At 38.9% G+C, this 8,906-nt stretch overlaps 1 protein-coding gene across 4 annotated transcripts in view; it reads left to right on the top strand.

Annotated features, from left to right (window-relative positions):
* Positions 1–114: 114 nt before the first annotated feature.
* The window catches only part of ATF7IP2 (activating transcription factor 7 interacting protein 2), a 65,527-nt gene continuing 56,735 nt past the window's right edge, over positions 115–8,906 (top strand). For 3 of the 4 annotated variants that reach the window (XM_019803180.2, XM_019803179.2, XM_019803178.2), the window contains exon 1: positions 332–523. The gene's annotated coding sequence lies outside the window, so the exon portion shown is untranslated. Of the gene's footprint in view, positions 202–331; positions 524–8,906 lie in introns of those variants that run through there. The other variant, XM_034670378.1, reaches the window with a different exon arrangement.

Here is an 8,906-nt window from a genome sequence, read left to right as displayed (position 1 = left end):
CCCCTGCCGCTTGTCCCCCCCCCGCCCGGCCCCCTCCACGAGGGCGCCCCTGATTGGCTGGGCCGCCACACGTTCGCGCTGCCATTGGCCGGGAGTCCGGCGGGGGCGGGCGCGGGCAGATTTACCTCCACAGGTCCTGACGGGAGCGTTATTGCGCGCGGCGGTTGCTGTTCGTTGAGCTTCTGTTGAGAACCGCCGGAGGTACGTTGGGGCCCGGCGAGAGCCCCGCGCGAGCGGCGGTTGGCCGAGTCGGCGGTTGCGTGGCGCCGCGCGCGTCTGTGAGGGCCGGCGCCGAAGCCCGGGGACGCCGCGCGAGCAGGGCGGTCGGCGGCGGGGCTGACCGAGAGCCGCCCACAGAGTGGTCCCGGGGCTCCGGCCGGCAAGACACCCGCGACGGGCGAGAGCACGCGTCCGCGGCGCTTCCCGAGGGGGCGGTGCAGGGAGCGGCGGCGGCGTGCGCTCCGCATGGGGGGGTCGCGGCTGCGGAGGGACACGGCGGCAGCCTAGGGTTTTGTCCTTCCGAGTAAGTATGGGATCGGGGCCCGGCCGGACTACTTTTAGCGGCGCCGGGGCAGCGCGGGTCCCGAGCGGCGGTGGCTGGCTGAAGAAGCGGGGGACCGGCGCGGTGGCGCCGAAGTTCCCCAGGGGGCTGGGAGGCTGTCGTCGAGAAATGTCGTGGCGCGGTGGGCCCGGGGACAGAGGGGCCCCCAGAGATCCCGCGGCCCAGGTCTGGGGGTCTGGCGTGCAAATGTGTGCGGGACACCTGTTGAGCTGATCGGCGCTGGGGATGCTGTAGCCGAGTCGTCCCGGAGATGGCTCGTCCGTTCGCACAGGAGCTTGAAAATATGTGAATCTCTACACATCAGAGACCGTGTTCTCCTTCCGGCTCCCACCTGACCGGCTTTCCGTCCCGTTTTGGCGAAGTTGGAGGATGTGTGCAGTAGAGAGAGGGAGCATTTAGTTTGCTTTTGTCTTTCTGACTCCAGCCCGACCATACTTGGAAAACTTGACTTCCAGCTTTGCCTGATACGGTGCCTGAAGAGGAAGCTCCTGACGTGGTGAGCAGCCGGCATCTGTTGTGGGCTCCAGGACGAGCTAGCTTTCACTGCCCTAAACACTTACGTGTGGTCAAGATCTAGAAGAAATATGCTCAGTAGTCCCTTAGAAGGAAAAAGTTGGACGAATTTACGTCCTGTCCACTTTAAACGAACTTGGGTTATGCTACCCTGGGATTTCATACTCTTTCCTTGAAGATTTTGTCCTGTGTTTTTATTTGTAGCCAGGAATCGATCCGCGACATAGGTATTCGCAAAACACGGTGAAGAACAGTCAAGACAAAGATAACATGTCACAGGAGAGCTATTGAAAATGCAAAACTGAAGCCTCTGAATCAAGGTTTAATTACATCAAGTTTAGCTCTTGTGAAGTATGCCTTTGTAGTTTATCCTTCAGTTCGGTTTTCAAGAGACGTGGAGTCTGACCCTAATCAAATCTACTTAACTCTCAGTCTTACCTGCAGATTTGTACAGACCACATCTTAAGATTGACTTCTGCGTCAACAGAAATGCACGGACAGTGTCGTATTGGAAATGATTTACGTCTTTTATGAACTGGTCTGTCTAGGTGCATCTTGAATTTTCTGCTCTATTTATTTTATTGACTCTTGTATATCTCCTCAGCTTTCAGTCCACTGTATTTCCTTGCTACTTAATATCTTGAATTCGGGTGTGAAAATACTGTGTGACCCTCACGTCTTTGTGCATGTCCTGTAATTCTCGCTTAGTGGGTGTTTACAGATGTATTTCATTTCATGTAATCAAATTTTAAGTAATATATTGGGTAGTTACAAATAAAAATAAGCTTTATAACTTTAAATGTGCAAGAGTGTTCTCATTGAGTGACATTATATTAAATATAAAAAAGGATTATATCTTATTTTGTCTCACATTTTTGCATCATTTAAGTACTGTGTTCTCCGAGTCATTTTTTTAAAAGATTTTATCAGAGCTGGAGCAGAGGGAGGGGGAGAGGGAGAAGGACAAGCAGACTCCCCACCTAGCACTCAATCCCTGACCCTGAGATCATGACCTGTGCCGAAGTCAGATGCTTAACTTATCGAGCCACCCAGGCACCCCTGTTCTCTTAAACCTTGACATATACTTTTAAAATGCATTACTATAGACTCGGGTACCTAACTTCTTATCACTCTTCAGCTTTACCAATCTCAGTAGGACAGAAAGATTGTAGTCAGGCAATATTTGGAGAGAAATAACTGACTCTCTGGGAAGGGGAGATAATCAGATGTAGTTTGAATTTTTGAACTCCTGATAAAATTTCTTGGGATATAAGGGATGTTAATAGATCTTACTAAATTTAACCATTAATTCCGTAGATGTGCTAAATGTATCTACTAAAATGCGGTACCATTAATGTGCCTCCATGACACTACTGTGTATAGTGCTGCTGATATGAAATAGCTTATGAGATTGTTGTGTCAAAAGTTGCTGAGGCCTGTTTTGGCACTTTAAGGAAAGAATGACCCTGGCTGGCTTTCCAGAAGTTAATTTTTGTAAGTTGAGTATACATTTAAGCAGCATTTTGTAAATCTATATGAAAGTCCTCTTCCTGAAGATATAAGAGTAAATAAAAATATATGTTTGTAATGGGATATTCAGATAAGGAAGTCGTTCTCTTCGGGGAAGGCTTTTTTGAAGAGGTGATCTTTAAATATGACCTTGAAGGAATGGGGAAAAAGGGAAAATATTGATATATGACAGTTCTGATGAATTTGAAAACAGTGAAAGATAGGTTTATAGGAAATCAGGAGATAAAACTCAATAGCTTCAGGAAAAACAATGTAGGAAAGATAATGCAATCATGATATTCTGATTATATAGAAAATACTTGCCTATAACTTAAGCATTGATTTAGCTACAAATGTGATAAAAAGGTATAGGGTGTAGAAAAGGTGTAGAAAAGAGCTAAATCTCATCTGTAAGTATAGGAATTTGATAATGGTTAGAATTTATAACAAGAAATAACTAGTGTGAACGTATTACTTAAAAATACAGAGATGTAAAAAAACAAGTTGTTAAATTAGTTAAAATTGACTGCCACTGGGCATTAAGGAGTGCTGACAAGCAACTATTTCATTGCATTATGAGCACTTTATACTGTTTCATTTTATGGTATTACATTGATAAGAATTTTTAAAGTAAAAGCAAAATTGTATTAGCACTTAGAAGGTAGCTGATGCAGCTGGTCCATGGACCACACTTAGAGGCATAAGGATTAGTTCATGCTCATTATGAGACAAGTTGGTCAAGTTTGTCATTTTGTTGACCATTATAGACCCCCTGAAGATACCCTGTCTCTTCATAATTCCTTATCTGATTTGTTCTTGTGATTCAAGATTTCTTTGTGTCTTAAGATCCTGAGGTTAAATGCTCTCCAAACTGTGTTTTCTGGAACAAGTTATATAACCTAGCTCAGATTGGTTTGTTTTTTAAGTTTCATTTTTTAGTAAAGGGAAGTTAAAGACGTGGTTCAGTGCATTTTAACAAAATATAACAAGAATTGCCATTTATTTAGTGCTTACATGTATTAAGATACTGTTTCAGCAAGAAGCATTATGAGAAATTTGATAATGAAGAAAACCAGTCCATCACCAGCAATAGAGAAAATAGGCTCAAATCAGTGTCTACTCAAAGCATCAAACTATATAAAGAAAAAAGGACAATGATTAAATCAAAAGAAATAGACAAACCCACTCTCAGTGTTTTTAATAGCTGGAAGACTGTGAATAGCACAACTAAATCTGAACTAGTTGGCATTTACATATAACACCGCACCCAACAGTGTTGGAAGACATGTTCTGCTCAAGTATATGTGGAGCTTTTGGAAAAATTGACCATGAAGCTAGCCTCAACAAATAAAAGATTGAAATCATTTTGGAGGATATTCTCTGATTACAGTGCAATTAAGCTAACTTTCAATGAAGATATAAATGGAATCTGTAATTGCCTGGAAATTAATGTTTTAAATAATCTATAGATCATAGAAGGAATTATAATGGAGATTGGAAAATACTTTGAATCAAATATTAGAATTGAGGTAGGGTTTATCAAAATGTGTGGAATTCAACTAAAGCAGAACTAGAGGAAAATTTTATAGCTTTAAATGCAAAGTTAAAAAGGGAAGGGAACCAAAAGTTAAGTTATCTGAGTTTTCATCTCAAGCTGGAAAAAGAACAACAAATCAAGCCTGAAGAAAATGGAATTAAAATGCCAACAGGAAATGATGAACACCACGTACAATAGAAAGCCAGGAAAGCCAAAAGTTGGTGCTTTGAAAATATTGATTAAATGAATTTCTAGTAAGAATGATAAAGAAAAAAGAACCATCACTAATATCAAGAATAAAAAGAGCACTACACCAGGCTCAGTGAAGCCTGACCGGCTACAAGGGCAAAGAAGGAGCAGTGTGGCAACAACAGATGATAGAGTCCCTGTGCAAGGCAGCCATGAGCCAGAGCGACTTCAGCCTGCTGGACCACTGGGGCCAGGCTTGCTGCAAAACCAACTTCCAGGGCCGGTGGGTGCCAATATACTTTGACTTCATTCACTGCCCTGACATCTGCCCAGATGTGCTAAGAAGCTGGTGTAGGTGGTAAGACAGCTGGAGGCTGAGCCTGGCCTGAGCTGCCACCACTTCAATCCATTTTTAAAAAAGAAAACAAAAGTACTACAGATCTTCGAAATGTTACAAATATAATTAGACAATATAATGAAGAACTTTATAAATGTGAAATTCTGTTGAAAGAGAAAAACAACTAAAAAAACATATAGAAAATATGAATGGTCCTGTGTCTATTTTTAAAAATTCAATTATAACTGAAAAGCGTTATCACTAAGTTAACTCCAAGCCCTGATGGCATTATGGTAAATTATTTCTAACATTTAAGGAAGAAGTAATACCATTTGTAAGCACAAACTCTAAAGAAAATCGAAAAGACTTTCCAGGTTATGAGGCCACCATACATAACATTGGTGTCAAAACACAATAAAGGAAAATTACAGACTCTTCTCTCTCATAAAATTGATACAAGATTCCTAAACAAAGTGTTAGCAAATTGAATCTAGAACATGGGAGAATATCTAGGAATAAGCGAGATTAAATATTTTAAAATATCAATGTGATGCAAATTAATTGAAAAACTGAGATTATGTGATCCTCTAAATAGATATGAAAAGACATTTGATTAACTTGAAAACACATTCATGGTAAAAACTAGGAATAGAAGGGTAATTTCTAATCCAATAAAGTGTATCTCCAAAAATTATTACAAAAATCATATTTAGTGGTAATATAATGAAATACCACACCTTGTCCAAATTTGGTACTGAGAGAAGCATGTGCAGTAACAGCATACCTATTCACATCATACCGAAGGTTCTAAATGTAGTAAAACAAGAAAAGAAAAAAGTAAGGATTAGCAAGAAAAAATCATGACATTACCTACATAGAAAATTCAAACAAGTGAATCTAATGAATTAATTGGAGATGTGCTCAATTAAAACACTGCCTGTATTTCTCTGTAATAGGTAGAAATGTGAAATTTTAATGTTTTATTCATTTGAGAGAGCAAGCGAGAATATGAATAAGGAGGGTCAGAGGGAGAAGAAGAAGCAGACTCTGCACTGAGCAGGAATCTCAATGCGGTGCTTGATCCCAGGACCCCAGCCCAGGATTATGACCGGAGCCCAAGGCAGATGCTTAACCAACTGAGCCATCCGGGTGCCCCATAAATGTGAAATTTTAAAATGCCACTTAAAAAGCATTTTAAACTGATACCTACGGCATTAAAGAAAGGAATAGAGGAGCAAAAAATGTGAGATATATAAAGTAAAATGTAGATATAAATCGAGCTAAATAATTTCAAATGTGAATGGTTTAAACATTCTAGTTGTACAGAGATTTTCAGATTGGAGGAAAAACAGTACTCAAATATATGCTTTCTACAGGAGATACACCTTAGTTTGAAAGATACAAATATGTTGAAAGTGAAAGGATAGAAGAAGATCTGTTGTACAAAGAACAACCATAAGAAAGAGTGGTTATACTGATTTCAGACAAAACAGATTTTAGAACAAAAATTTTACTAAAAGTGAAGAGGGATGCTTTATAATAAAAGGACTAGTCCCTCAGGAAGTTACAACAATTATGTATATACATATATGTGTATGTATGTATTATATGCACCTAATAACAACACCAAAATACACAAAGCAAATATTGACAAGAATTGAAGGGAGAAATAGACAATTCAATAATAATGGTTGGCGATTTCAATACAGCACTTTCATACTGGATAGAAAACTAGGCAGGAGGTCAATAAGACTTAAGAATAACACTACGAACCAAGTAGACCTAGGAGACAACTTGTGACCAGTCAAAATAACAGCAGAAAATACATTATTCTCATGTTCATAGAACATTTTCCAGTATAGACATACTGAGCCATAAAACAAATCTCATCAAACTTAAAAGGATTGGAATCGATGAAGTACATTCTCTGATTACAGTGGAATGAAATTAGGATTCAGTGCCAAGAAGAAATTTGAGAAATTCCCAACTGTGTGCAAATTAAACAGCTCAAGGGAAATTAGAAAATACTTTGAAATGAATGAAAATGACATAACATTCCAAAACTTTGAAGTGAAATTAAAGCAATTCTTAGAATGAAATTTGTAGTCGAGGAGCCAGGGTGGCTTAGTCGGTTGAACATCCAACTCTTGATTTCAGCTCAGGTCTTGATCTCAGGATCATGAGATCAGGGCCCCGCATCAGGCTCCGCATTCAGCAGGGAATCTGCTTGAGATGCTCTTTCTCCCTCTCCCCCACGCATGCTTGCTCTATCAAATAATTTTTTTTTAAAAAAAGGAAATTTTTAGTGATGGACACCTATATTAAAAAAGAAGGTCTCGGGGCACGTGGGTGGCTCAGTCAGTTGAGTGTCCAACTCAATCTCAGTGTTGATCTCAGGGTCATGAGTTCAAGGCCTGCATTGGTCTCTCTGCTGTGTGTAGAACCTACTTTTTAAAAAGGGGGGGGGAGTACAAAATAGAAGATATCAAGTCAATAATCTGACTTTTAATCTTAATACAAAAAGAAGAGCAAACTAAAGTCAGAAGAATGAAGGAAATAATAAAGATTACTGCAGAAAGTAATAAAATTAAGAAAAAAAATAGAGAAAATCAAGGAAACTAAAAGTTGTTTTTCAAAAAGACCAAAAACATTCACAAACCTTTACCTAGACTGAATATGAAAGATACTTAAGTAACTGAAATCAGGAATGAAAGAGTAGGCATTAGTACTGACCTTCCAGAAGTTAAAAAACTAATGACAATACAATAGAACAATTCACTTCTATACCAATCAATTAAATGGTTGAAATAGACAGATTCCTAAAGAGACCCAAATGAACAAAACTGACTCAAGAAGAAATAGAAAATTTGAACAGGCCTATAACAAGTACAGGGACTGAATTAGAACAAAGAAAAGGCCAGTATCAGATGGCTTTATTGTTGAATTCTACAAAATGTATAAAAATACCAATTTTTTGCACATTTTTTTAAGAAATAGAAGAGGAAGGAACACTTCCCCAATCATTCTGTGAGGCCCAGAGGCCAGTATTCTCCTGATAACAAAATCAGACAAAGACCTCACAAGAAAACTACAGAACAATATCTCTTATGAATATACATGCAAGAATCCTCAGCAAAATACTAAAAAATTCAATCCAGCAACCCAGAGAAAGGATTATACACCACGAGCAAGTGGTATTTATCCCAGGAATGCAATGTTGGTTTCACATCCAAAAATACATTTATCTACCATATCAATAGAATAGAAAGCAAAGCCATACGATTATGTTAATAGATGCTAAAATATTTTCTAACAAAATGCAGTGCTCCTCTATGATAAAAACATTCAACAAAGTGAGATAGTTGGGAAATTCCTTATCCTGATAAAGGGCATCTGTGAAAAATCCACAGCTAACGCCATATAGAATGGTTAAAGACTGAAGGTTTTTCCACTAAGTTAGAACAAGAAGAGGATGTCAACTTTTGCCACTTCTGTTATTGTACTGGAGTTTCAAGTCAGGATAGACAAGAAAATGAAATAGAAGGCATCAAGACTGGGAAAGAAGAAATAAAACTACTGACATATGACAGGATCTTGCTTGTAGAAAATCCTAAGGAACCCCCCCCCCAAAAAAAAACTAGAAATAAAAACAAGGCCAACAGTGTTACAGGCAAGATCAATATACAGTATTCTCTTGTATTTCCATGTACTTGCAATGAACAATCCAAAAATGAAATTGTTTCATTTACAACAGTATCAAAAAGAAGTGCAAAACTCTAAAAACTACAGTATACCTTTGTAAGAAATTAAATAAGTAAATGAAAAGACTTCCATGTTCATGGATCAGAGGACTTGATAAAATTGAGGTAGCCATACTCCCTAAATTGATCTATCTATATTCAACATGATCCCTATCAAAGTCCAGTAGGCTTCTTTGCAGAAATTGTTAATCTGATCCTGAAATTCATAACATATTCAAGAAACTCAGAATAGCCCAAACAATCCTCAAAAAGTTGTGCCTCATATCCTAAATTTAAAACTTAACAGAAAGCTACAGTAATTGAGACCTGTATATCAGTGGGATAAAACTGGGAATCCTGAAATAAACCTTAAGATTTAAATTAATTGGTCTTGACAAGAGTACCATAACAATTCATTGGAGGAAAGAATGGCCTGCTCAAATGGTACTAGAACAACTATCCACATATAAAAGAATAAATGGATCCCCTTCACACTATATATAATTAAAATGGATCAAA

Source organism: Ailuropoda melanoleuca, chromosome 10 (assembly GCF_002007445.2).
Source record: "Ailuropoda melanoleuca isolate Jingjing chromosome 10, ASM200744v2, whole genome shotgun sequence".
NCBI classification, from domain to species: domain Eukaryota; kingdom Metazoa; phylum Chordata; class Mammalia; order Carnivora; family Ursidae; genus Ailuropoda; species Ailuropoda melanoleuca.
The sequence above is the reverse complement of the archived record's forward strand: the minus strand, read 5'-3'. Positions and strand labels throughout refer to the sequence as shown.